General features: G+C 42.5%; 1 long non-coding RNA gene across 4 annotated transcripts in view; it reads right to left on the bottom strand.

Annotated features, from left to right (window-relative positions):
• LOC140069577 (uncharacterized) overlaps positions 1–23,977 on the bottom strand; it is a 105,038-nt gene that overhangs the window by 66,041 nt on the left and 15,020 nt on the right. Inside the window, exon 4 of one of the 4 annotated variants that reach the window (XR_011848813.1) lies at positions 17,564–17,650. The exons of the other annotated variants lie outside the window; for them this stretch is intronic. This is a non-coding gene — a long non-coding RNA (uncharacterized lncRNA). Of the gene's footprint in view, positions 1–17,563; positions 17,651–23,977 lie in introns of those variants that run through there. 4 annotated transcript variants of the gene reach the window in all.

The raw sequence follows: 23,977 nt of genomic DNA, 5'->3' as shown, positions 1-23,977 counted from the left end.
GAAAGGACCAAAATAGTTCATAAAGAGGCGCAAGAGGGGCAGCAAGGGAAAAGCATCTCCGTCAGTTTTCGGAAAGGCAATATGTGTCCATCATTTATGTTTAAAATAAATTTACAAATTTTGCATAGGGGTCCAGCAACCAGCCACAGAGCAATCAGAATAGCCAGGAGAGGTGCCACCCTGTTCAGACCCTCATTACAAACCCTTTGTAACTCACATGTAGTTGATTTCTGTGTGGATGTTGATGGCCCTGGGCAGAATTGCACCCCCAATTTTGGAGGCTTGGTGGTGCCCTAAGTGGTTGTCTCCCGAGCCTTCCCCCTGCCAGCAGCCAGACATTATGGCTCTGCTAATGCATACATACATTGGGGGTCATTTACAAAGGGTCTGATTCACGCATTTTTGTCGGGTTCCCGTATTTCTCCGATTTGCACCGTTTTTCCCTGAATTGCTCACAGGTTTTTGGCGCGCACGATCGGATTGTGGCGCATCAGCGCCGGCATGCACACGACGGAAATCGGGGGCGTGGTCGTCGGAAAACCCTACGGATTCGGAAAAAACGCTGCATTTTTTTAAAAAAAATGTGTCGACACGCACTTACCGGCACCCAGGATAGCTTGGTGAACTCCAGTGAACTCCGACGGACTTCAGAGCAGCAGCGACACCTGGTGGACATCGGGCGCACTACCTTAGTGAATCGCCGGAAGTCCTGAACCAGGGTCTGAGAACCTGCTGCTGGATCGCGAATGGACCGGGTAAGTAAAGGTGCCCCATTATATTAGAAAAATCTATTACTGTAGAGATGTCTGATAACCTTTATTACATGTTAGATGCTAGATATTATATTATATTATATATATTAAAGAAATATGATTAGGGTGCACGCAAGTATTCAATCAGAAAGGGAAAAAAAGGCCAAAAATTTGTGCCAAAAACAGCCCGAATGCAATACCATGTGTCATGGTTTACATTAAAGGGGTTTTTATGAACTAAAATTATTGATGATCTATTGAATCCCAGCTAATCCAGCCATTCGCATTACCAAGCCTGTTCTGGATGACAGGCCCAATGCCAACCTTACTGCAGACCCTTTTCCCCTTCTCACTTCACTCCTTAAAAGTTTGTCGCTCTCTTCAACATAAATTGCAAACTAATCCTTCTCCATTGTTACCCTTTTTTCATAACCCCGCTTTTCCTCCAGGACTAGAATCGAGGGGACTTCAGATGGTGAGTGACAAAGGGTATCACCCATTTGCGGCGCCCGATGACTGGAGGTGAACAGCTGTCTCATAACAAGGTTGTATCCAAATATGAGGTTCCTCCCTAATAATTTTTCCAACTTAACCAATTATTACATTTTGTGCAATCAATCCCACGAGGTACGTCCTCAAACTTCTGCACGGCATTTGAAAATATCGGTATAAATGACCGATTTGGTAGAGGAACGATCTCTCTGCTATACTCTATTTTCAATGTGCCCCCACCGGACATCAAGTCACGCTTTATGGAACAGCGAGAGTCTGATTTGGGTTTCCAATTCTCCCTACCAGGGTGGAGACACTGCTGTACCAATGTAGTGAAAGGCAGCCAGCACGTTTCCTTAACAGAGACCTCTCTTAGGATACACCATAGAACGTACTATGTTCCAGCACGTCTTGCCAAAATGTACCCCCAACAGTTGCTTCCGAGGCTACAAAATGCCCTGAGCGATATGGCCCATATATGGTGACACTGCCCCATAGTTGTCTCCCTTTGGAACTGCGTGAAAACCCTCATCCGCTCTCTGTTAGGTAACGCTACACCTGTAACCCCAGCAGTACTCCTACTAGGAGATAAACCAGCAAAGGTTAAAAACAGAGCACATCAATAGTCCAATTTATAGCTTTAGCGACAAGAATTCAAATAGCAGCTAAATGGAAATCTCTGGATCTATTCTTTACCACGGTTAAGAACAGAATCAACCTACTGCTGCTGGTTGAGAGGATTGAGGCGACTAGGACAGACACCTTCCCACTGTTTGAAGGGATCTGGGGCCCCTGGATCGCTTCACAAGGCTCCCCCACCCTCGAGAGAGCTCTATCCCTGTCACCCTAATGGTCCATTATGCATCAACATGGCTCCAGAACTTCTCCACACATAGTCTTGGTCTATCCATATTATACACTATAAAGTTCTTGTGATCTTGTTATCTGTATGCTTTTTTTCCATTCCCACCCTGGGTCCCCTATGTTTTATTGTTTGGAACGATACAGAAGCCTGCTTATCGAAGGACACTGGAACTTGAAGCCAAAGTAGGGTAAGTATTCTTTTTCCTTCTCACACCTACTACAACACCTACTACAGTCCCTAGGGCAGTGGTGGCAAACCTAAGGCACGGGCGCTAGAGGTGGCGCTCCAAGCCCTTTCTGTTGGCACCCAGGCCATCACCTCAGCACAGAGTTCACCAGACAGGACTTGAGGCCTCCTTCTTTAGTCCAAGGTAGTCCAGCTCCTACTCTGGACCCTGCAATAATTCTACCTGTTCAGGGGACCCTGTAGGGAAGCTACAATAATACTCCAAAGTTCTCCTCCTTCTTTCTACTGTATTGTTGTCCTCAGGACACCGATGCGATTGAAAGCTGTCATAGAGCAGGGGCAATAAGTTACTTCTTTAATTGTCGTGTAGGCACTTTGCGATAAATAAGTCTTTTTTGTTTTGTATTTTGGGAACTCGGCCTCTAAAAGGCACACCATCACTCCCCTAGGGGTTTTACTCTTTAGTACATGTTACTTCCAAGCTAATATGAAGCTGTTTTCTACCTGTTCTATTCTGCTGAAAACGCGGGTGAGGGTGTTGGGTGATATCGACATTGAAGACCTATTGTATGGATATATTATCAATATTTTTAGCTTGATAAACTGATTTCATTTCTTCCCAGACTTCCATCTACTATTATTTTGGGTCTGCATTTCCCTCTCTACTCATCCATAACCCGTTGTTGTTCCCTAGCGTTAGTTTCTCGTCCCTCGGCTGCCATCTGTTTCTCTTCTTTTTACAGAACAGGGCAAGCGATGCCAGTGTGATACAACCTAAATTATAGCGAGCGTCACAATGAACTCTCCGTGCTCCATCCTTCTCTCCCTTATGTGACCCTGTTAGAAAACAATATTGTCTCATTAGAAAGCAGCACTTATGTAGGCCAGGCTGGATAAACCTCCTTTAATCCTCCCAGCCTATGAATGAAATGTAGACGGAATCAGATCACTTTCTCAGCAGCATTACCGAGCCACTTGTGTGACTCTCCCTGCTGATAAGCTTGCTATGGTTAGTGTTTTTAAGCCAAAGGTGACATTGGAAGCTGCAGCGAGGGTAAGGGCTATTTTCCCATCATGCACCAGCCATCGCACCCTTGGGGACTGCGCTCTGCAACCACAGCTTCTTACTGGAATAGCAAGTCATTAATAAGCTTCCTACACTGAGAAACAATAGTATGATGGCGGAGCATATCATGTGCTATACCGTGGCAGGATGATTGATATTGTGTGTGTGTTACTGTGAACATGTGTATATCTTAAGGCAAAGTTAATAAAAAATAAAATCGAGGTAAATAACAATTCTGCTAATTCCAGAATCCAATGATGAAGGTGCGTTACACGAAAGGTGCAGATTTAGCATCTGCTCATTTACTACGTGACAAATCGATGTATCAGCAAGTCTAAAGAGTCTGATTTTACATATTACATTACACCAATCTTTTCATCAGTTATCGTTCTATTATAGTAAGAACGTGCTAATTCTAGACTGAGCCATTAATCATTCGCCTGTTACCATTTGCTTATTGGTATTTCCAAAACCAAATAGCAGGATTATGATGAATTTCAACTTTCATTCTTTGTTGTAGAACCTAAAATATCGAAATATGTGCAGTAACTGGCCAGACCTGGGCTAGTACCTGGGCCCATAGCTGCTGGGGGGGCCCCACATAAGGCTGTACATAAAGAATCCATGGGGGTGAGGGGGCTGTATATAAAATAACCGTGTTTGGTATGATAAACTAGGGAACAGGAGACTGTTCAAGTTTCTGAATTATTAATGCCGCCACATGAGTACACTGCAAAGGGGCCCACTGAGGCTCTGTCACCCAGGGGCCTACTGATATCTGGAGCCAATACTGACTGCACTGTTATTTTGATGCTCACAGAACTTGCAATACCAGCTTCTGGTATTTCTGCACCCTCTTGCAGATATTGGGGAGAAATTTACTTATCATTAAAGGGGTATTCCAGGAATTAGCATAATTAATATCCAAATGGGTCATTAAGATATATACGCTTATATGTAATTAGTTGTTATTACAGGTCCACATCACACGTCCTCCAACTGCCTGGGCAGGTCATGTGGTCATCACTGGACATTTGGGAAGGGGGCGTGTCCCTCAAAACGTCACAGCAAACATGGTGCTTGCTAGATCGTGGCTTGGCGTCTAAGTGAGGTAGTGTCTCTGTCCTACGGATCAAGTAAACGTGAGTCTAGTCCATTATGTTATAACCTGATATATCTTACCGGACTGAAAGATTTTTAATGAAGTATTATGGCAGAAGCAGGCTCGCAGGATCCAAGGTGACAATATTTTTGCAAGCTAAATAAGATATGTGCAAATTATCAAGTTACTATATATTACGGGACGAATAAATGTTCTAACAAAGAATGCATAAAGATGAACCCTTGAAGTAAAAATAATTCATTTTGCTAAGCTGCTTGTGTGGTCATTGCATGGACACTGTTCATAGAATGTGGTGAGTTGCCATCTCAGGGAGACTGATGTAATGTGCAGTTATGGCAGTAACACACATCAGAAGGATGAAAGTCTGTTATAGCATTGCTGGGAGTAGAGTAAGAGAAGGGGCTGTGCTGTTACTGAGAACTGAGGGCTCATGGGAGTTGTAGTATCCTGTATCGGCCAGATAACTCTGCCTACTTTTGGAAAGCACATAACATTTTGGGAATCATAAAAACAAACATTATAAGCTCCATTTTGTGATTAAGGACTTTGAGTTTTGTTGTATTAGTCTAATGCGTTTTTGTATCAGGTGTTCATTGTCCCGGTATACACCTTTAAACCTTTTCATAATAAATGTTATACACATAATTTACACCCATTTTTGGTGCAAATTAAGTCATTTATTCCCGCAAACTTTAAAAAATTGCCCATTGCCTTAATTGGTAAAGTACATCACAGATCTGCTGTTCTGTTGTCAACTGCTATTGTCCACTGCTGCCCAGGGAGGAAGGAAAACCAGGGAGAAGTAAAGATATTGGCTTGTGATTTGTGTTGTCTTCCTCTACGGAAAGGGGGAGAGGGAAAATAACCATGTGCTCAGTGTACAGGAGGTCACACAGGCAGCAGATAAACACCATAAGCAAGATTATGTCACTACATGTCAGACTGGCTTACAGAGATGCATCAGTAAAAGACAACACATTTGTAAGTGACTATTATAGAAACATACCGGTACTTGGAGATTGGAAAAACCCTTGAACAATATGTTTTCATCTTTCAATTTTCAGTCTTTGAAGCCACAACCTGCTAATGGAAAAGTGGTGTGTACTGACTTTTATAGAACGTCTACATATAAACATGGTATAAGGCAGTGATGGCTAACCTATGGCACTGGTGCCAGAGGTGGCACTCAGAGCCCTTTCTGTGGGCACTCAGGCCATCACCAGAGATGACTCCAGGTATCTTCCTGCAGTCCCAGACAGCCCAGGACTTGCTGTGCACTGAGCTATTTTAAAGTGACAGCTCAACCTGGGACTATTTTCTGCTTTATTGTTGTCCTCAGGTGCTGGTATCAATGAAAACTGTGACAGAGAAGGGAGTATAAATCACAAATTACATTTCTGTGTTGACACTTTGCGATAAATAAGCGGGTCTTTGTTGTAGTTTGGGCACTCGGTCTCTAAAAGGTTTGCCATCACTGGTATAAGGGCTAGGTGTATTTCTATAATGCCCACATCATGGAGTTATATGGGATGTTGTCTGTAGGATATTTTTATTTAAAGGCGTATATGATGCTGACATTATCTATATAATAAATCTAGCCTCCACAAATGCATCTTATTTTTGTATTGGTAAAGGAATTATTTTTATCTGATGCAGTGTTTTTTTAACCAAGTAGGGAATCTGCAAATACGGACATCCGGCTCCTAAATGAAAAGATATGAAATATTCTTTATTCTTGTCTTCCAAAATACATCACTTGGACATCAAATGGACACGGATTGAAGGCGGAGTCACGACAGACGCCTACGCATTTCGGATATCCTTATTCACGGCTGAAGAAAAACACAATGAGGATCATTTACTAAGGGCCCGATTCGCGTTTTCCCGACGCGTTTTTCCTGAATTGCCCCGGGATTTTGGCGCACACAATCGGATTGTGGCGCATCGGCGCCGGCATGCACGCGACGGAAATCGGGGGGGGGGGGGGGCTGCCGTGGCCGAACGAAAACCTGACGGATTCGGAAAAACTGCCGCATTAAAAAAAAAAAAAAGTGTTGCTGGACACGCGCTTACCTCCACCCAGCAATGGATGGCGAACTTCGGCGGACTTCAGCGCAGCAACGACACCTGATGGACGTCGGAGGAACTGCCTTAGTGAATCATCGGAAGACCCGAATCCACCGCAGAAAACGTGCCGCTGGATCGCAAATGGACCGGGTAAGTAAATCTGCCCCAATGAATCTAAGAATATAAAGCATTGACCTTGGGTCATGTGGCTAATCAGAGCCAATAGGCTTCCAATAGTCCCCGGACCAATACAATCAAAAAACTGACATAACAATAAAATGAGAGCGTATATTTTCATATGTTACATATACAGGCGGTCCCCTACTTAAGGACACCCGACTTACAGACAACCCATAGTTACAGACAGACCCCTCTGACCTCTGTTGAAGCTCTCTGGATGCTTTACTATAGTCCCAGACTGCAATGATCAGCTGTAAGGTGTCTGTAATGAAGATTTATTGGTAATCATTGGTCCCATTACAGCAAAAAATGTTTAAACTCCAATTGTCACTGGAGCAAAAAAATTTTTTTGTCTGGATCTACAATTATAAAATATACAGTTTTGACTTACATACAAATTCAACTTAAGAACAAACCATCGGACCCTATCTTGTACGTAACCCGGGGACTGCCTGTACAGACATTTCGTAGCAACCTTAGAATAACAAAAAAGGCGCCTGTTTTTAAAGCTGACAAATAACGTCTGTTTAACCCTTTCGGAACACCGGTTTCTAAACAAAAAATTGAAACGATTTTTCTTTTGATCACTTCCACGTGGTGATCTGCATACCCTCTCTATGCCCAGGCAAGAAAAGGATCTGCAGTCATCACCATGGACCGATCGAAAATGTTTTGAGGCTCTAAGAGCTCCGCTAGTACACCCCACATATTGAAGTTTGCACTTCTCCCATGTTATCAAATAAACCACGTATATGGTATTACAATGAATGTAGCTGCTGATATTGTATTGTTGGTCAGTATGGGTAGATTGGAAGTTTTTCATGGAACAGCATGATTCCACAAATACATTTACCATGGTCACATATGTAAAAGTCTTTAGTGTCTCTTTTATTCTGTGTTGAGAGAAACAGACTGGGGCGGCCATTGGGGGAAAAATATTCACCCTCCATGGCCAACATTTACATGGCGACATGGAAGGAAAATTTTCTTTTCTCCCCAGACAATCCGTTCCTCTCCCATATCTAGTGGTATGGTCATTATATCGATGACCTGCTACTGATATGGGGGGGGGGGGCTGAGTCTCAGGCCATGAACTTTGTAAAATATATTAATAAAAAGGACATGAATTTAGAATTCACTTCAAGCACTTCAAGTTTAAATTCCCATATTATTCATTTTCTTGACATTTCTTTGAAAGGTGATGAAACAGAGATTGCACCCTACATTAAACCCACGGCGACTGGATGCTACATCATGTCACCCCTCCCATGTTATAAAGAACATTCCTGTTGGTGAGTTGGTTAGATTAAAAAGAAATTGTTCAAATCCCACAGCATTCCAAAAAGAAAATCAAAGAACACATGCAGGATTATGTAGAAGAAACTATCCCACATGGAGCTACTGAAATAGTTAATAATATTCCAAGAACAAGTCTTACGAAAAGTGATGGTATTTCCAAGAAGAGTAGGTCCTCCACTGTTGATACTGATTTTCCCATAACATTTTCCACAACCTTTAGTTCACAATATTACAAAATTGTTTGAATTATTAAAAACTACTTGTTATGTACCGATACTTCTATTTCTAATTGTTTGAAAACTAACATCAGCTTCGTATCCAAAAAAAGCGCCAACGCTTGGTAGCATTCTGTCATCTGTTTCTCTCAACACAGAATAAAAGAGACACTTGGTTGTCCACTAAAGGCTTTTACATATGTGACCATGGCAAATGTATTTGTGGAATCATGCTGTTCCATGAAAAACTTCCAATCTACCCATACTGACCAACAGTACAATATCATATCAGCAGCTACACTAATTGTATTACTACATACGTGGTTTATGTCATAACATGTGAGAAGTGAAAACTTCAATATGTGGGGTGTACTAGCGGAGCTTTTAGAGCACCCATCAGACGGATGCCAAGAATATGGAAGCGGTTAAAGAGGACCTGTCACCCAATTTATCAGCACTAGGAGCTGCTTAATAAAGTAAGCAGCTCCTAGTGCTCGATCAAATGCTCCAGTGTTAGAGTGATAGCGTTTCCGGAAACCTCTAACACTGCGGCGGGGTACAGTGTAATTGTCGAAAAGCTCGCAAAGCTGTCCGACGTATTCATGAGGGGGCGGGGTTGGGGCGTGGCTAGGGGTGGTGACTGCCACCTAGCGCGAGACAGTCAATGCCGGCCTAGCGAGCGGGGCGGTCCGGGGAAGAGGCAGCGCCTCGGACCGCCCCCTCATGAATACATCGGACAGCTTTGCAAGCTGTCTGATGATTACATTGTACTTTCCGGTAACGCTATCTCTCTAACACTGCGGCGGTAGATCAAGCACTAGGAGCTGCTTACTTTAGTAAATGGGGTGACAGGTCCTCTTTAACATCTCAATGGCCTCAAAAAATTTTCGATCGGTCCATGGTGGTGACTGCAGATGCTTTTCTTGCCTGGGCATATAGAGGGTATGCAGATCACCAAGTGGAGGCGATCAAAAGAAAAAACTTTTCAATCGGGAAAACTACTGGATTTTTTGTTTAGAAACCCGTGTTCCAAAAAGGTTTAAACAAACGGCTTGCCGATATTTGTCAGCTTTAAAAAACAGGAGCCTTTTTTATTATACTATGGTTGCTAGGATATGTCCTTATATGTAACATATGGAAATATGCGCTCTCATTTTATTGTTATGTCTGTTTGCAATGCAATGGGGCACATTTACTTACCCGGTCCTGTCGGGATCCCTGAGGTGCGTTGTCCGATTCACTAAGATCCTGCACGTGTCGCTCTTCCCGGTGCATATAAGTGCATTGCCTTACAACACAATTTGAATTTTAAATCCCGCGCTTAGTCCGAAACATTCGGGTTGTCCAAAGGCCCGCCCTCCGATTTGTGTTGCTTGAAATTCAGCGCAATTGCGCCAAAATCCGATCATGTGCACCAAAAACCCCTGTTAAATGCAGCGCCGTGGAAATAGTCGGGAAACCCGACGGAAATGTGGTGTGCGGACCCTTAGTAAATGTGCCCCTATAAGTCAGTTTTTAGATTGTATTGGTCCGGTGACTAGTGGAAGCCTATTGGCTCTGATTAGCCACATGACTTTCTGTGGCAGTAAGAATTGCATGAGATGGTTTCTTGGCCATTTATCAAGGTAGTTTTCTGGCTCACGAGCAGCATTGTATAACATCTCAGTACAAACTGTGCTGTGTTATACCCTGCGGGATGGAAGCGCTACAGCACCTATGGCTCCATAGTACAGAGATAATATACTACTAGACAAGTGTGTATAAGGCCGTGTAGTTTGCAAGTAGAGATGTGTATTCCAGCCTGTACAGTCAGTGTCCCTGGCGGTTCCACAAGCTCACATTTGAAGGAAAACAACCACTAAGAATAACACAAAACAAAACAGACCTACTTACCTGTCCTCCCCTTCATTCCCATCCCAAGGCTAGTCTTCTTTAACCCTATGAGCCAGTATGAAGCTGGCTCAGGGGGTGAGTCCTCTTCATACTGAGCCCTCAATGGAGCAAACACCCGTCGGTAACACCCGCAATCTAGCTAGTGGGTTTTAACCCTTTGATTGCTGCTGGCAAAGCTCACACAAAGACCTAAGGCTGTCATGTTTTAGGCTATCTATTACAATGTGCAATTTGCACATTGTAATAGATGATGTGGAAAATCCCCATATACTGCCATACAGTAGTATGGCAGTATATGGTGGGATCAATCAGACAACCTAGGGTTAAAGTACCCTAAGGGGTCTAAAAAAAAGTAAAAAGAAAATAATAATAAAAGTAAAAAATTTTTAATGAAATTTAAAATAACCCTAAAAATTCGAATCACCCCCGTTTCCCTAGAACTGATATCAATATAAATAAACAGTAAAAATCATACATATATTGGGGCACATTTATTAAGGGTCTGCACACTGCATTTCCGTTACGTTTCCCGACTATTTCCAATTTGCTCCGCATTTAACAGGGGTTTTTGGCGCACATGATCAGATTTTGGTGCAATTGCACCGACTTTCGTGTGACACAAATCGAGGGGCGTGGCCGTCGGACAACCCGACTGATTCGGACTAAGCGTGGGTTTTAAAATTCAAATTGTGTTGCAAGACCTGCACTCACATACACCGGGAAGAAGAAGGTGAACTCCGGCGGACCTCAGCGGGGAAGCGACACATGCAGGATCTCGGGCGCACGATCTTAGTGAATCGCGCCGGACAACGCATCTAGGGGATCGCGACAGGACCCTGTAAGTAAATGTGCCCCAATGTATCACCGCGTCCCAAAATGTCCGATCTATCAAAATATAATAACGTTTTTTTCCTAGTGTTAACCCTGTAGCGGAAAAATAGCGCCCAAAGTTGAAAATGACACTTTTTTGCCATTTTGCAAAATATAAGAAATTCAATAAAAAGAATTTCTTGATGATGCATTTTAGAAACATTTTCGCAACACTTCCCTACACAATATCAAAAATCATCTGAAATGATGGTTACACTTTAAAGAGTGACCTCAGTGGTACTTTCCATCTGTGCAGGGGTGATGTTATAAGAAGGATAACAGGAAGCCTTGTCTCATGACTCCACACCCACATGGGCTGACCACGCCCCCACAAATGGGCCACGCCCCCTTCCAGTAGTATTCCCACTACTCTCCTGAGAGTGCCTTCTACAACTGTTATCCAAATCTCCAAATCATCTAAGGCAGTGATGGCGAACCTATGGCACAGGTGCCAGAGGTGGCACTCGGAGCCCTCTTTTTGGGCACCCAAGCCATCAACATAGAACTCAAAGAATCATCCTGCAGTCCCAGGCGACTCAAGAGATGCTGCTCTCAGTTCTATTTTAAAGCAACACATTCTTGATTGCTTGGGGCTGCAGGAAGAGGTAGAACATGTGGGAAAGGGAGGATTATCTTTAGAGCTCCTCTAGGCCCCACATTTCTTCCTGTACAGGGGGAGATGCTATAACATTAGTCAAAATTTGCCCTTCTTCTTTCAACTGTTTTGTTGTCCTCAAGAGGCCAATATGATTGAAAGTTGTGAAAGAACAGGTAGCAATAAATTACTACTTAAATCGCCGTGCTGGCACTTTGCAATAAGTAAGTGTGTTTTGGTTGTAGTTTGGGCACCCGGTCTCTAAAAGGTTCGCCATCACTGATCTAAGGGGTGGGGCTCGTAGGAAAGTAACCAATATGATCAGCAAATGGGGAGTCGCCTTATTCCTGTAGCATGAGTAACTTCTCTTCTAAATATAGTAATTTGATTATTCTTTTTTGCTCATTTTCAGTTTGAAAATCTCTTGCATGTAAAATGAACATACAGATAACTTCCTTTTATTAATTGCACATGCACAATATGCACATTGCTCACACGTTTTTTTGTGGTTTAATAAGTGACATGGATTTTAAATCCACTTAGAAAAGTTCTTTAGCGCAGATTTGTACTTACGTCAACAGGAAGTAGACATCCTGCAGATTTTGTGACATTCCCTTAGATTTTTTTTTTCTAATATTAAAAATAATGATTATGTAAACAATTAATAATTCAGGAACAGAACTAATTATATAAGGAAAAAGATATAGAAGTTGAGTTGTGAGAAAATTTCCTTCCAGCTTTGAGTACAACACCTACAGTGAAGCAATTGATTAATTAGTGACTACAAAACCCTATGTGTTACATGAAAATAATGAAAAATGTATTTATTAATAAATGAACAATAGTTACATTGAATGACAACACAAAAGACAATTAACAGTAGGCATTGGCAAACTATTGTCATGACAAAAGATGTGCACAATGTATCAGGGCTGCAAATGGTCAAACTAGCTTTGATGGATAGATGCCTTCTCCACCATGGCTATTATGGTTTGTCCGGAAGTCAGGATTGGTCCAATCTCTCTCTGGACAAGGACTCAGGACTGATAGTTCGTAAGAGGATTGTCTGCACAATTCCCAGTGCTTTCTATAAGTGTGCTTTGGAGCTTGCAAGCATCTTTATAATTCATAATTGTGGTCTTCTGACCCTTTTCTTGGTTTCTTGATTCTGTATTGCATTGTCCTCTTGGTTTTGACTTGTATACAACCTTTTTTGTGTTTGCTTTGTCCTGTTTTTGTTTCCATGTTTTCACTTTGGAGCAGGAAGGGAACAGGGGCCAGTTGTCATTTACCATTAAGGATAGGATTAGATAGGGACAACGGGGAGTCAGGTTGATTTCCTTGGGTGTGTTGTATGTGTGTTTTGTGGAGGGACGGGTGGTTCATCTTGCTTCTTAGGGGGGGGGGGGGTTAGATGTGAATTGATTAATGGATGTTCTAGCTGTGATGGCGGTTTCCAGGAATGCCTTGAATATCCAATTCTCAATTCACTCAGGGCTTGTTATACTTTCTCCTATAATCTGCACGTTAGACTAGGTCCCACCTAATCCAGAAAGTTGAAACCCAGCCTGATCCGGAACTCCAAACCTGTACCTGAGCCTGGATATTGCCTGATCAAAAACCTTGAACCCCAACCTGATTTGGAACACTGTGTCCTGCATAATCCGAAACCCCCAAAGCCTGACCTGATCCTGAACTTTGAACTCCAAACTGATTCAAACCCGGAACCCGTACATCAGCCTAAATATAAATTGTTTCCTGAATCTCTTGTGTCTGTATATATATAGTCCCTTACCAATAGGGTTTGACAGACTGTTAGGTAGATAATTGGGATTGAGTAGGAGTTCAGGGTCTGCACCGCTTTCTCTCCCCTGACAACTATAATGTTTTTTTTTTTGTTTAATTTTAATAATAAAATAACAATAATAATTTATTTATATAAACCATCAAGTTCCGTAGAGTTTTACAGATTATGGGGAAAATATACAAACAAAATAAGACCTTACAGAGTAGTTGTATAATGGTCCCTCCATTCTTTATGAGGGAATGGTATAAAAATAATTTAATAAATGAAAAAATTAAATGAAATGCTGCTTCCACCTGATATACAGAGTCCAAGGTTAATGGGACTACAGAGAAGACTGTGACTTTGTACCTGTTGTATGCCATATAACAGATGGGAGGAGTACACATAATGGATTATTCAAAAGAGAGTTAACGTTGTATGCAGTTAGGCAATGTGATAATACCTGCCTAAAGAAATGGGTTTTGATTGCCCATTTGAAGCTTTGGAGGTTGGGTATTAGAGAAAGATCCATTGAAGGAGACACTGAAGGGGCGGTCAGAGAGATAGGAAGAAAACCAAGAGAGTGCAGCGTCCTCCAGACCAATGGAGCAAAACATCCTAAGGAGAAGTTGGTGGTCCACAGTATCGAATGCTGCTGAGAGATCTAGAAGAATGAGGAGCGAATAATGCACTTAGTGGAAAGCAAAGTATAAAAATCAGACTGTAGGGGATCAACAAGGAAGTTAACAGAGAAATGCAGTTTAGTCCAGAATAGATTAAGCATTCCAGGAGTTTGGAGATGAAAGGGAGATTAGAGACTGGTCAGTAGTCAGCAGCACTGGATGGGCCCAGAGAGGCTTTCTTTAGTAATGGGGTGCATGCTTGGAGGAAGAAGGATAGACACCAGAAGAGTGAGTTTGAATATTTTAGTGAGATGAGAAGTGACCACTGGGGAGATAGACTGTATGAGACTGTATGAGGTATGAGGGGGTTGGGTCACTGAAGCAGGTAGTGGGGTGAGCAAAGCAGTGGAGCCTGGACACTTCTTCCTCTATGACTTGTTCAAATTAAAGATTGAACAGGGTAAATTAGCAGAGAGAAGGGGATTAATTAAGTGGATTGGGAAATTATATTCTGGAAAATGCCGTCAATTTTATCTTTACAGTAGGTGGCAAAATCTTCAGTCCCAAGGTCTGTAACAAGTGATGTTAGTAAGGAATGAAGAGTATGAAAGAGCCTTTTAGGATTGTTAGAGGATATTAGATTAGTGTAAAAGACCTGGTTGGAGAGATGTAGGCCAGAGTTATGGGTTCTAAGGATAAATTTAAAGTGCAGAAACTCTGCAGATGTGCACCATTTTCTCCACAGATGTTCGGCACTCCTGGAGCACCGCCGACAGAAACGGGTTTGGGGCGTGTGCCAAGGTTGACAATGACTGTGTTGAGATGTTTGGATTGAGGGAGGTGTCACCTCATCCAGGGCACTTTTGAGGTTGTGATTATAATGGTTCGCAGGAGAGAGGAGATGGGGAACAGCGATGACCGCAGAGTTTCTGTGAGACAGTGATTATCAATGGCATGTAGGCCCTGGTAGGTGTGATAGGTGAGCAGGCTCTGTAAAGGAGAGATACTGTAAATGGTAAAACAGAGAAATTTATGGTCTGAAAGTGGAAAAGTAGTATTAGTGAAGCCAGAGACTGAAGAGAGTTTCGCAAAGACCAAGTCTATGATGTGTAAGAATGTCGGAGTGTGGGCTTCAAAAGAAGGAAAGGTGGGTGAGGGTACAGGGAATGACCTGAAAGATGCTCCATGGGGAGAGGAGCTTCCCCTCCTTCTTGCCTTTTGAGAGAATTGCAAGCCACCGCAGCACAGAGCAGCAGGCAAAGCAGTATCATCCCGCTGGCTCTATGTTTCAGTAACAGTCAGCATGTCAAACGACTTAGAAAAAACTGTTCATGAATGGAATCAAGTTCATTGCACACAAAGCGGGCATTTCAGAGGGCACATATAAAAGTAGCTGTAGGAAGAGTAGAGATATAAGAAGGGATGCACTAAATATTGATGAGGTTTGCAGGGATTCTATGAGTGGAATGTTTGGAACTGAAAGAAGTTGTAGAAATATAACCTGCTGCTAGTAGGAGGAAAATAGACAGAGAAAAGTGATGGTTAAGGGTTAAAGGGTTTTCTCAGCTTCACAGCAGATCAGGATGGATGGAAGAGCGTGGTTAGATAAAGCATAGAGTGCATGAGAGGAGTACACTGGTGAAGGACGCATGGAAGACCTGATGTGGATGGAGGGCACTGAGGGGATAGATGGAAAGTGGGTGAGCAGAAAAATAAGTTAATATTAGTACAATGGTACTTGTCACAAGCATTGGTGGTAAATAAATCAATATACCAGCTAAGCAGAGATGGACAGATGAATAACAGGGTTCAAGCAGTTGAAAAACAAAGACATGACAGCAAGCAGGGGTGGTAAATGAATATATATTTCCATAAATGCAACTATATGAGGGCTTGATTTCTGTTGTAGGAGTTGTGGTAAATTCTAAATTTATGAAGCAATTATATTGGTTAACGTTTATTGACTCTTTTCTAGGGGTAACATTAAAAAAACCAGCATTCATGCATTTTATAAATATTCTGCCCATCTTAGTGCCACAAAAATGACGAGCTATTTTTGTTCTATTGGCCAGAATTAATAGGCTATTTCATTTTTTTTAAAAATCACCATCTCTTAAAATATTGCATTGTACGGCACATGAGCCTGATTATAGAACTTTACAAAGTTATGTCAGACAGGGTTGGATCCAGATTTCAGGATGCTATTCGGCGCCCTTACAGTGAACTCACATAGTGGCATTAAAAATTCTTCAACTAAAACAGTCCCCGGTTCCCAAAAATATATCTTCGTTTAACTCCCCAAACAGCCCCCTCATGAGTTATATTATATACAGGCCGAATAAGATTCTATCATATAGAACTCCCTTAAGGGTTATTTTATATATGGCTCCCTTACCCCCATGGATTTATTATATACTGCCCCGCTCAACCCCCATAGATTCTTTATACACAGCCCCCCAATCCATCAGAGATTCTTTATATACAGTCCCCTTCACCCCCCCCCATGAATCATTATATACCACACCCCATTCCCCCCGAGATTCTTCATAAACAGGAACCTCACTCCCTATGGATTTATTATATAGAGCCCCTCACCCTCCATTGATTTATTATATACTAGCCCCAATCACCCAGAGATTATTTATATACACTCCATTTCACCCCCCCCCATGAATATATTATATACAGTCCCCCCTTACCCCTATAGACAAAATGTGATCTGCAAAAAAGAAAGTAATACTCAACTCAGTCCTCCGCTCAGGTCCAGCCAGGGCTCCCTTTCACGTATCTTCTGCCTTCAGCCACGCACCGCCATCAGTGCAGAGACGCAGGCTGCTTTGGACCCAGATTCGGCCTTACAGGCCCCTCAGCAGCTCTGGTCCTCAGCAGCTCTGGTCCTCTGTACTTGGCCAGTACTGGCACCTGCCCTGGCAGACTGCAATGGGACTGTCAAAATGGGAATACCAATGCAGTTAAGGGTTTGTGAAGAAAAGCCTGGGCAATTTTACACCCTCCCCACACGGATACTTAAAGCTGATTTGCATAATGGATAGAACTTTGCTTTTCTGCAATTAGACTTTGGTCCACATCAATATGTTTGGTAATGTGTTTCACACCCAACTTTGTCTCCGTAATTAGTTTAACGGTGACAGCCACAATTACTGAATTGTTCTGACTTGTTCAAATATCCTTCATCGACACTATCAATTTTCTGATGAGTTTTATAAGTGAGTTTCTTATTTAAGATTACCTAAAACTTTTCCTAACTCAAACCTGTTGTGTGTGTTTTTTTCCATCCTTAACTTTGTAGCATCAAATACTGAGCTGTCCTATTGTGCCCCTTACTATCATTTCTGATTTTGAAAAACCAAGTTAGAAGGCATGACTTGACATAGGGGGCATGACTTGGAGGGCAAAACGTTGGTGCATCAAAAAATGAAATCTACTGAAAAGAGTTTAGCGACGGATGTACCGCAGTTTAATGAAATGGTCATGATTGCATAGTAGTTATGCTTGCACAGTCCGTTGCATGGTTTGCCTGTTCTTTCTCTCTATGAATGAAGCGCAGCTTCCATGCCCCTCCATGCCAGCTTCCATGCCCTTCCATAGGTGCATGGACCAGAGAGACTGGTCCACATCTGAGACATAACAAGAACATTATTAAGGACTTAGTAGCACGGAGTTCGGGGACAAGATGTCCGGCGCTCCGGGCTACTAGTTATGCATGCCCCGCACCTCCATCTCCCAGCATGGGGTGTGGGCATAATTAGCAGCCCAGACCATCGGACATCTCATCCCTGTGCTTCATGATGCTAATTATAAGTTTCCCAGAATGACAAGACTAGCGACACACATTGCTGGGATCAAGATGAAGAGGAGCGAAGGTGAATATTCACAGCTTTATATTTGTTCTTTTGACCGGTAGATTTACTTTAAGTATTTTTAGGGTCCTGATTCTGGAAATGAAACCCATTTTCCCCTATCATCTTTACTTTTGGAGATCTGGCATTGTCCCCTTACAAAGTATATACTGTTCAAGAGAACAACTCCACATTAAACTAGTCTTCACTAAATATGCTGCTAGCATAATTTTGAAAATGAATATCATATTTTGTGGCTGAAGACAAGAAATTTTCCAGCAGGCAGCTGAAACTTCACGGTGCACGGTGTTGCACTAGCAGTAGTTCTATGTTTAGGCCACATTAATGAAGAGGTGTATATAGTCCTGTGAGACTTTTTAGCAGCGAAAAGACTCAACAACCCGCAATGAGACGTTTTAACACCAAAAAGCTCAGGAAAACCAATGATAAATAACCCCAATTGGCTGATTTCAGGATAGAGATGTAGATATGTGGTGAGACTTATCTACTACCAGCAACTTCTGTCTCTAAACACAAAATATAAACCGGCACAATGGCAGAATGATTAACAAATGGCACACTGCACCAAGTGTAACTTGATGCTGAAGGGTCCAAGTACAAAGTCTGTGCCAGGCCCCTGACTATAATGTATGGGTTATAATAATAGTCTTCTCATATGGGAAAGTGACAACTTAAGGATCCCCTAAGCCTCTTGGGCCTGCTTGCGCCCGCACCCTCTGCACAAGTCCAAAGTCAGAGGCCCTAAAAGGAAAACTCTAGCTTCCAGTTGCAGTGTGGCTATACACTGTGGCTGTAGCTCCACGTATGGCTGTACACTGTGGCTGTAGCTCCATGTATGACTGTACACTGTCGCTGTAGCTCCATGTATAGCTGTACACTTTGACTGTAGCTCCATGCATGGCTGTACACTGTCACTGTAGCCACACGATTGGCTGTTCATTGGGGCTGTAGCTCCATGTATTGCTGTACACTGTTGCTGTAGCTCCATGTATGGCTGTACACTTTTGCTGTAGCTCCATGTATGGCTGTACACTGTGGCTGTAGCTCCATGTATGGCTGTACACTGTCACTGTAGCTCCATGTATGGCTGCACACTGTGGCTGTAGCCCTATGTATAGCTGCATACTTTGAATGTAGCTCCATGCATGGCTGTACACTGTGACTGTAGCCCCACGATTGGCTGTTCATTGGGGCTGTAGCTCTATGTATGGCTGTACACTGTGACTGTAGCCCCATGTATGGCTGTACAGTGTAGCTGTAGCCCCATTTATTGCTGTACACTGTGGCTGTAGCCCCATTTATAGCTGTACACTGTGGCTGTAGCCTCATTTATAGCTGTACACTGTGGCTGTAGCCCCATGTATGGCTGTACAGGGTGACTGTAGCTCCATGCATGGCTGTACACTGTGATTGTAGCCCCTTTATGGCTGTACGCTATAGCTGTAGCCCCATGTATGGCTGTACACTGTGACTGTAGCCCCATGTATGGCTGTACACTGTGACTGTAGCCCCATGTATGGCTCTACCCTGTGATTGTAGCCCCATTTATGGCTGTACACTGTGTCTGTAGCTCCATGTATGGCTGTACACTGTCACTTTAGCCCCATGTATGGCTGTGTACTGTGACTGTACCTCCATGTATGGCTTTTTACTGCTGTTGTAGCTTCATGTATGGCTGTGTACTGCTGCATTAGCTCCATGTATGGCTGTGTACTTCTGCTGTAGCTCTATAAGTAAAATTAATAATAATAACTCTCCATATCAGTCTTGTATAGCTCTCCATATACTTTATACATAAACTGTGTGATGCCATCATGTCAATATGGACCAAAATCTCTGAGGAATGCTTCCAGCACCTTGTTGAATCTATGCCACGAAGAATTGAGGCAGTTCTGAAGGCAAAAGGGGGTCCAACCCGTTACTAGCATGGTGTACCTAATAAAGTGGCCGGTGAGTGTAGGAGAAATAACATGATGTTACAGCACAAAGGAGATACTGCAAAATGTCACTGTAAATCAATTGACTCACTGATGACTTTTTTGACTGGAAGAGTATCTTTTTTCCTTCTACCCAGGCCAAGGGTCGTTTCTGCAGATTTTTCAACACATAAATCTTAGGTTAATCACATCATCATCATCACCTCCACATTCATGTCACAAATTTAATGTGGAGTTGTTTTCTTGCTCCATAGGATATCACAACAATGGCTCCGCGGTAACCAATATAATAATGGCGCCCCCCACACCAATATAGTAAAAGTACTCTCATAGGAGACAATATAGTCACAGCACCCGCATAATAGCCCCACTATAAAATCACTGCCCCCTCAATCAGTACTCTCTGTATGCCTCGTGGTGCTTCTTACTGACCAACACAAAAATATCATGATATTTACATTATTTGTTCATGTGTCTGCTCCTATACTTCCCCAAAAAGTCAGGCAGAAGCGTCATGATGTAAAACTTATTTAGGGACTATGGCTTGACCATTTTATGGCCCCGAAAAGACACTGCCTGCACTACAATCTGTGGGGTTCATAGCTACATGACCATTCCGCATCAGGGCCCACCGAGAAATGTTCCTGTCCTCTAGTTGGCCAGTCCAACATTGGGTATACATATTGCTGGGAATTTGACCACTAGAACTTAAGGGGTTATCCCACGAAGAAAGGTTAGGCCCTATCTACGGGATAGGGCCTAACCTGCTGACTAGTGGGGCCTCTCACGAAAATGTGGGTTCCGATGGGGTCCAACGTACCTCCGTGGGACCCCAAGTCTCTCCGTCAGACTAATGGAGCAGACTGACGCTCATGACCGTTCTGCTCCATTAATCTCTATGGAAACTTCCGAGCGCCGTGCCAGCACTGAGACCCCAACTGATCAGCAAGTTAGGCCCTATCCCGTGGATAGCGCCTAACTTTTCTTCATGGGAAAACCCCTTTAATACAATTAGAACAATGAATTCAACTCAATGGAGGCAGAACTGTACATGTATGTGGCTATACAAGATTATACTTAGGCTTCCTCACAAACCTGAATAGAGCCTTAGACAGCCATGACCACCAGTACTCCATTGAAAGGGGATTTTATTGTTCTGGCGATCATGTGCACATAAAAAAACAGCGTGCGTGGGTCAGCATTAGGCCCGTGTATATAGCTACCTAACACCACGGCTTCTTGGCCAAAATCCCTTAATACAAGCTTAGATACTTGCTGTAAACGTGGACTGCAGAAATAAGCATTTCTGGTACTCAAAAACTAAATAAATGTCATAAATATATAGTATGCAGGTGTAATATATAGGAGGTATTTTGGTGTATTATGTTATATTTAATGCTTAACTTGTTCCTTGTACCATAATATAAATCAATTGTGCAGACGGGATAACTTGCCTATCATGTGAATAGTGTCCAAGAGCAAAACTGACCACACAAGTTTTCTCGATAAAATCTTCCTTTTACTTCATAATTTCTCATAAAACATTCACATTTTTCGATAAATTGACCATATATTCGCTATGATAAAGTTCAAAGAGCTTGCATTTTCAGACCGCGAGGTAATGTATGTTAACATATTTGTAAACTTATTTGTAAACTTGCATAAGCACAATCACAGTCCATCCTTTGAATGTCCTTTTAAGCAACTAACGTATCCTGGTGCATGGACGGAGTGAGCACTGTGCTGTGATGTTTCGGGGCCCCCTTCCTCAGACATGTCGTGGTCAGTTTTGCTCTTGGACACTATTCACATGATGCGTTTGGGGAGTGAAGGAGAGCTCCTAGTCCTAGACCACATCAAAGATTAAAATTAGCTCCACCGTTTATGTATTTGTTGTGGGATAACTTGCCTAATAAATCATCGAAAATTAATTGACAGTAGCAAATCAGTAAGGAGGATCTATTATCCTATTTACTCTAACATTTAGGGCCACACTACCATTATTGGTATTCAATGGTAGAGGCATCACAGATGGGCTCTGAACGCGGTCTTTCGGACATACCCTACTCACAGAATTAATTTCTTATGGCTGACACTACCAATGGTAACGGGCAATCATACAATCATTTTGCTACTGTGTCTTACGATATAATATGCTTTTGTTTTTTCACTTTTGACATTTGATTTTCTAGTCATTTTTCTGGTTGATAGGAGAGCCAATTAGTTGCCATTACTGTTTGGAGTTTCTAAGAGCCTCCAAGATCTATCATATCACAATCCGTATTACACTCTTCAAGAAGCAGGCTGTAATAGGGAAGCAGTACGTTAAAAACATACAGAAGTACCATTGTATTCCAATAAATTAAATGAGCAACCAGAAATGGTACAATCTGCTCAGCTCCTCCTGCTTTATAACATCCTGCCTGCAGATAGGACACAGTATAATCTGCTCAGCTCTTCCTGCTCTATAACATGCTGCCTGTAGATAGGAAACAATGTACAATCTGATCAGCTCCTCCTGCTCTGTAACATGCTGCCTGTAGATAGAAAACAATGTACAATCTGATCAGCTCCTCCTGCTCTGTAACATGCTGCCCGTAGATAGGACACTATGTACAATCTGCTCAGCTCCTCCTGCTCTATAACATGCTGCCTGTAGATAGGACACTATGTACAATCTGCTCAGCTCCTCCTGCTCTATAACATGCTGCCCGTAGATAGGACACTATGTACACTGTGCTCAGCTCCTCCTGCTCTATAACATGCTGCCTGTAGATAGGAAACAATATACAATCTGATCAGCTCCTCCTGCTCTATAACATGCTGCCTGCAGATAGTATAAAAATTACAGTAAATACATGATCCCTCAGATAGGACACTATGTACAATCATCTCAGCAACTCCTGCTACATAACATGCTGCCTGTAGATAGGACACCATGTATAGAGCACACAATACAATTTTTTTTTAGCTCCTCCTGCTCTATAAAATGCTCCCCACAGATTAGACATCTCAATATACCTCTCACATTTTTCCTTTAACCCCTAGGCGCACCAGGACGTTATAGTACGTCCCCGGGGCTAGATGCTTAGCGCACGGGGACGTTCTATAACGTCCTGCTTCTGGCACCGGCTCACGAACGGAGCCGGTACCAGAAGCAGCGGCTGTCAGCTGTCTAGTACAGCTGACAGCCTGCGCTAACACCCGCGATCGGAGCCGGCTCCGATCGCGGGTGTTAACCTCTTACACGCCGCGGTCAAACATGACCGCGGCGTGTAAGGGTGTAAGCGCTGTGGATCGGATCCCCCGTGCCGCTTACCGGGGGATCCGATCCTCTGCCGGGCAGCTCCGAGGACTGGCATGTGCCCCGGAGCTGCCCGGTCTCCATGGCAGCCAGACCCCTTCCGGGTCTGGCTGTAAACTGTCTGAGCATGCGCAAGCTTGCTCAGACAGTTTACACTGCTCTACAATAAAATAGTATTGTAGAGCAGTGTATTGAACTTAAACCAGTGATCAGAGCATCACTGGTTTAAGTTCAAGTATGTATAAGTAAAAATATGCAAAAACAGTTAACACTACACATTATAATAAATAAAAAATTAATACATAAAAATATAAGCCCCTAAAATGTCACTTTCCCATAAAAAAACTTAATAAAGTATAAAAAACATAAAAACACAAAAAAACCCCGCATATTTGGTATTGCCGCGTCCGTAACAATCTGCATAATAAAACAGAATTGTTACTGGACCCGCACGGTAAACGCCGGAGGAAAAAAACGCAAAAAACGTTCCGAAAAAAGATAATTTTTAATTAATACCCTATAAAAAATGCTCTAAAAAGTGATTTAAAAAATGTTATGCACTCCAAAATAAGCCCACTAAAAAGAACAACTGTTCTCGCAAAAAATAAGCCCCTAACAAGATTTATCTGCCAAAAAATAAAAAAGTTATGCATATAAAAAGATGGTGATGCTAAAATGAATAAGATTTTCTCCAAATTAGTTTTTATTCAGTACAATTGAATAAAATACACAAAACCCCCACATATTTGGTATCCCTGCGTCCGTAACAATCTGTATAATAAAACAGAATCGTTATTAGATCCGCAAAGTGAACCCCGTAAAAAACAACCTAAAAAAACTCTC

Source organism: Engystomops pustulosus, chromosome 7 (genome assembly GCF_040894005.1).
Source record: "Engystomops pustulosus chromosome 7, aEngPut4.maternal, whole genome shotgun sequence".
NCBI classification, from domain to species: domain Eukaryota; kingdom Metazoa; phylum Chordata; class Amphibia; order Anura; family Leptodactylidae; genus Engystomops; species Engystomops pustulosus.
The sequence above is the reverse complement of the archived record's forward strand: the minus strand, read 5'-3'. Positions and strand labels throughout refer to the sequence as shown.